The sequence below is a fragment of the Paramormyrops kingsleyae genome, chromosome 10 (genome assembly GCF_048594095.1).
Source record: "Paramormyrops kingsleyae isolate MSU_618 chromosome 10, PKINGS_0.4, whole genome shotgun sequence".
Classification (NCBI taxonomy): domain Eukaryota; kingdom Metazoa; phylum Chordata; class Actinopteri; order Osteoglossiformes; family Mormyridae; genus Paramormyrops; species Paramormyrops kingsleyae.
This window is the reverse complement of record NC_132806.1, coordinates 25,851,653-25,857,972: the sequence shown is the minus strand read 5'-3', so window position 1 is coordinate 25,857,972 and position 6,320 is coordinate 25,851,653.

The following is a 6,320-nucleotide window of genomic DNA, read 5'->3' as shown; positions in this document are numbered from 1 at the left end:
CGCCTGGTGGTGGAAGGTCTATGACAGACCTCTACAGCTGCGATGGTCTCTTTATGTATGCTTGATTAGATTAGTTTGAGGGTTGCTCCCACTGCCTAGCTAGGGCTAATATTGTCTGTGATGCTGATGAGAACCCAGACCAGCAGGCCTGGAGTAGCCAACTGGGAGACTCAGGAGAATTACCGGTGGGCCGAGGCTGTTGTGCCTGTCAGAAACAAAATAATCGTACGAATTAATTACTCATCTTCGAAGCAGCTGATTTTCTATCCAGCTGTATTCAGCTTTGAATATTTTTTTATCTAAAAAAAAGATGACAGAGGTCTGTATCTGGCTATGGGCATGGCACCATTACTCATTGCAGCAACAGGTTTTTATTGTGGTGTTTTGAAATTCATCTCACCAGTGTGCCATCGCTATTTTGTAGTGTCTGTGTATTTGATGGGTTCTGTGTAATGTCTAAAGGCAAAGTTTGGTTAGGTATAAGATTACATGTTTTTGGGAGAGAATTTGGTTTTAACATGGAAGTTTGTGAAGATGAGTGTACAATTTTGCTGTAGCCACCATAAACAAGTCATCCTCTCTATCTCCCACTCCCAGTCATTAAAATTGCACATTGCACTTTACCTACCTTTCAGCTGATACCAGATACATACTACTGCTTACCTTTAACCTGATACTGCAGTATTACATGTTTTCATGATCTCATCTAACTGTGCAATTACCTGCATTTATGCATATTTTTCCAGTCCCTGCACAGCAATTATCTATTACATGGGGTATTGTGTAGTGCAGTGGGTAAGGACTTTGTGCTCATCATCAGAATGTCGCTGGCTCGAATCCCCTGACTAGCAGACCGATGTCACCGTTGAGGCCTTGAGCAAGCAACCTCAGTTGCCCCAGGGGTGTCAGGCACTGGCTGACCCTATACTCTGACCCCCAAGTTTATTATCACCTGCCTGTCTCTCGAAGATGAAATAGGTTAAAAGACAATTTTCCTTGCTGGAATAAATAGTTTGGACTCTTCAGGTGTACCTGCATTGCCAAACCCTGATAAAGGGTATCACACCAACACACCAGAAAAGAATGTTTAAACTAAGTTTAAGACTTCTTAATCTCACCTACTCACGTAACTCCCATCTAATAAGGAAGTACTACACCTATACTACAATTCATTAGCTTGGGGTCAAAGATTTATTGCTTTACTGGGTGATACTGTGACTAAGAAGTTGGTTTTCTGAGCAAAAGACTGTTAATGGAGTCCCAAGTAGTCTTTTCTCATGTACGTGTTTCCCTATTAAACATTGTATAATCATGCAATGATTTTACATGCAACTCCCAAAATAGTAAATCAAGTAACAATAGTATAATCTGAGGTAGAACAAAAAAGAGTCACAGGAGAATTAAAATAGTTTTTAATCACCAAATGAAAATAATGCTTTTTAAAAGAGGATTTTAACTAAAAAAAAAAACAAAACAACTTAAAATAAAATTTGAGAGAACTTTAATTGCAACAGACCATCATTTTACTTACTGTATGAAATCTGTTATTGGGATCAAATGAATGTGTCCTGGGTTTTTTGATAGTGGCTTCAGTCTTGTTGTATCTCCAGGAAAATGGATGGATGGACAGACTTTTAGTTATCATAGGAACATAACTGAATTGCAAGAATCTTAAAATCTACTGTAGCCTAATTGCATGTTCAAGTATTTAACAAAGAATAATTTAGCTTCATACTGAAACTATACAAAACCGAAGAAAAGTAAATGCTTTAAATATGTGATTTATGTGGAAGATCTTTTCATAAAGCAGCTACTTTGTACAGCTCCATATCGATTGCTCCTGTAAATATAGTGTAAAATAAAAATATTAGGTCTTTGCAAAATAATAGTGTTATTATATACAGATGTATAATTTTATTATTTACATATATATTATGTAAAGAATGGTACATGTTGTACCATGTAAAGATCTTCCACCCATGGAAAAAGACAAATACGGAGAGTGTCCCAAGTGAGATGTCTGGTGAGCTCAGATGATACTATCGGTATTTCATTTAATATGTTTTGGCAGTTGCGTGATAATGGATTTTGAATGTGTTGAAAATCCATGCATAGTCAATTAACAAAGAAATATAAAAACATTTTGGAATGACAGGCTAACAGAATGTTTGTTTATTATTTAATGACATACTTGCAAGTTATCGTTGATCTGGTTAGCCTCTCCACAGCGATTGACGTCACTTCTTTGTTTCACAAGAAAATATGGTCCCTGCCTTGTACATCCATTTTAGTGTTTACATTGTTGTGTCATCCTTTATCTCACCTGGAATACTCCCCATAATTGTATTTTTACATGTGTAAATGAACTGGGGACTATTTCGGGTCATTTTCTTTCCAAAGAACTGAATACCATTACTCTGGAAAATAATAAGAAAAGCACTACAACTAAAAATTATTGTGAATAGGAGATTAAAAATTAATCACCCTCCAAGAGCTTATGCCAAACAGGATCGTGGAAGGCAGTGAGAGCCTTTTGCAGGCATCATAGAGTACAAGGCAATTAAAAAAAGACCTTGGATGGATTAAAACTTGAAAGTTAAGTCTCAGATGTAATACTAAACACACTGTTTTAGCAATTTATTCCTTACAAAAAGTTAACCACCACATATCCATATATTCTTATATAACCCATGCAGACTATTGTTATATTAAATTTCATCAACTATTTGCATGTCTCTCTAGCAACCTCTACAGGCAAGGATGATGAAGTGCCATAAAATATAGCAAATCTAACTCAAGAATCAAAGATTCATTAATTGTCACATACATAGTTAGACAAAGTACAACACACAGTGAAATACATCATGAACCACTCTTTTGTAGACTGTGCAAATTTAAAACTCCAATTGTGCTAAAGTTAAAGTCCAAAAAGAGCTAAAATGCAAGCAGAAAAAGTATATTTAAAATGAATGGTAAAAGACATAATAAAAAGTGACCAGTGTAACAGTGCGGGTATGATGAGGGGTACAAGAGCACAATGCACATCAAGGTGTGAGGTGCAATGGCATGTCCAGGTTCAGAAACCTTATGGCCTGGGGGTAGAAAGTCTCTCAGTCCTGGAATTGCAACCCTGAAGTTCATGGCTGAGCTTTTTAAAAAACCAAGTGGAGATGGTCGCGCCACCATTATGTTCAGCCGAGGGACCAAACAGTAAAAGAAATGATGGACAAACTTATCACCTAGGGGTGTGGATTAAGGGAAAAAACAATGATCATGACCTGCTCATTCGATCCTCTTGTGCCACGCCCCCCTCAACCTCGTGAGGATTCTCCATGTTTACCAGCTGTTTTGAGTTGTTTTCATTAGTTTGGTGTACTTAAATCCACGTCAGAGTCTGTTTCCCTAGTTCTGTCATTGTATTGTTAAGCCTGTTTGTTCCTTATGCCCCTTTGTGTGCCTATTAAATCCCGTTATTTTTCCCCAGTCCTTATCTCCTTTGCTTGCTTCCCTGGTCCGTACCTTGTAAGTCATAACAGAATGACAGAACTCCAGAAGACATCGCCTCGTCTCTTTGAAGAGGAATACCTCAACGCTGCCGACAAAGTAACATACTGGTTTGATCAGCCCGAAGTCCGAGATGATCCTGTGCTTCGGGCTCTAGCTCACAGGGGGAGGGACGTTCTGGAGGAGATGTTCCTGCCCGGAGACACGCACCTAGCCGGGGAGGTGTGCACGACTGTCCGGCAGCTTCGAGGAGGGGCGGCAGAGTCGATGATGAGGTGAGTAGCCTTGGACAATGGACTGCCATATGGCCTGCTGTCCGAGCTGCCCAGCGTCACCCCAGCGTCCCCACTCCAGCAGTTGGACATAGTGGAGGAAACCCTGAGGAAGCTGCTCCGCTTGAGGATGGTGCAGGCTTCCCCAGCAGGGGACACCATGCCCGCATCTGAGACGCAACCTCAGGCTGCACCCCCTGAGGTTCCTGCGCCACATGTTCCAGGTTAGCCCCCAGCGGTTCCCGTCCCGGCGGCTCCAGCTCTGCCCCCAGTGGTTCCCGATCCTCCTGCTCAGCCCCCAGTGGTTCCCGATCTTCCTGCTCAGCCCCCAGTGGTTCCTCACCCGGCAGCTCCAGCTCTGCCCCCAGTGGTTCCTGACCTGGCGGCTCCAGCTCTTATCCCCGTGGTTCCAGACCCTCCTGTTCTGCCTCCCGTGGTTCTAGACCCTCCTGCTACATCCCCCATGACTCCAGACCCAGATCCCATGGCCCCAGAGCCCATCCCCGAGAAGGTCCCAGACCACCTGACCACCGCTCCTCCCTCTTTAGTGAAGTTGGAGGAGGAACGTGAGTGGGACCCCTCAGGGATTTTCCTAGTGGCCCAGGTGCCCCCTCGGGTGGGTTGTAGTGGGTCTTCGCCCCCTTCGACTCTGGCCTCGCGGTCGCCAAGGGTCTCTCCTGCTCCACCCTTGCGGTCGCCCATTGCCCCTGCGGCTTCTGCTTTTTGCCCACCGGGGTTCTCTCCGGCTCCCCGTTTCCCCCTGCCCTTTGCGTCCTCGCCTCCTCCCTTTGTGCCCCCTGTGTTTGCTCCCCATTCCTTCATGCCCCCGGTGTTTGCTCCTTGTCCCTCTGTTTTGCCTGTGTTTCTGTCTGGTCCTTTTGTGCCTCCTGTGGGTTTGTCCCCTGGTGTTGTCCCTCTGTTGTCCCCTTTCGTGTTCCCGTGTCCTGGGTTTCCGTCGTTGGTGTCCCTGTGTTTGTCTGCGTTCCCCATGGTTTGTCGTTTGTTGTCGGAGTGGGTCTCCTTGTGTCTGTTCTGTGTATCTGTGTTATTCATGTGTGGAATGACAATAAAGTTCTTGAATCTAAATGCTCATTGTTGTCAGTTGGCTCCTACTCCACTTTCGAGGTACAGCTGTTCAAGACTGAACTGTTACATCCTGTGCTCAGTACTTTGATTTTCAGGCCGCCAAAATACAGTAAGGACTTTGCATATTTTTCTGTCTTTAATGGTGCCCCATTTTGAACAATAAAACACCAGCCATTAAAGCTGCCCTGCTCCCAGATGATCAGCCCCTCAGACTTTCCATCTCTGATGTTCAAGCTGTTCTGAGTAGAGTGAATGAACGCAAGGCTGTTGGCCCCAAGGGCATACCCAGGCGTGTGCTCAAGGGAGAAACATGGAATCTAACAAGACTCAGAGGAGTACACAACATGGCTGATGCTTTGACACCAAAAAGAGCATCATATCTTGATCCAGTACAGTACAATGATGCTCCTCAGCTGCACTTTCTCTGGATTCAGCAGGGGAAAATGTTGGATGGGGAGGAACATTTTCCTGATCCATGGCATCAGATGCTAGAGTGGGAGAACAGAAAAAGAAATCGATGCACAGTGCAAGACCAAACTAAACCCTCCCACTGACAGTAACAACTTCTGTGATGCTGGCAGCCTGCTGTGTCCCATGTTCATTGTTGGTGCCCAGTCAATGATGCCTCGGTGTTATATTGTGGCTGGTTTTCCCGAAAGGATAATTATGGCCTTTAGGATGCGTTTCCATTTCATATTTTTAAAATCTAAACAATTTTACGTCATTAGATGAGCTCCAGATGTCGCCGGTCAACTGCACATGAGTAATAAAATCCAAGCATAAAATAAACAATTAATGAATGAGGGTTAACTGATAATGATCATAAATGTGGATGTGAATGTGGAAGTCAGGAAGTCTTGCCCATTCATTCAAAAGAGCACTTGTGAGGTCAGGAACTGATATTGGATGTGAAGGCCTGGTTTGCAATCTCTGCTCTAGTTCATCCCAAAGGTGTTAGATGGGATTGAGGTCAGGGCTCTGGGCAGGCCAGTCAAGTTCTTCCACACCAAACTCACCCAACCATGTCTTATGGATCTTGCTTTGTGCACAATAGCACAGTCGTACTGGAACAGAATTTTATACGAAGTTGGAAGTATAAAATTGTCCAAAATGTCTTGGTGTTCTGAAGCATTAAGAATTCCCTTCACTGGAACTAAGAGGTCTATCCCAACCCCTGAACAACAACCCCATACCATTATCCATCCTCCACCAAACTTTACAGTTGGCACAATGCAATCAGACAAGTAACATTCTCTTGGTATCTGCCAAACCCAGGCCCATCCATCAGACTACCAGACAGAGAAGCATGATTTGTCACTCCACAGAACATTTCCACTGGCGGCATGCTTTACATCACTCCATAAGACACTTGCCATTGCGCTTGGTGATGTAAGGCCTGCATGCAGCTGCTCGGCCATGGAAGCCCATTCCATGAAGCTTCTGGTGAATAGTTTTTGC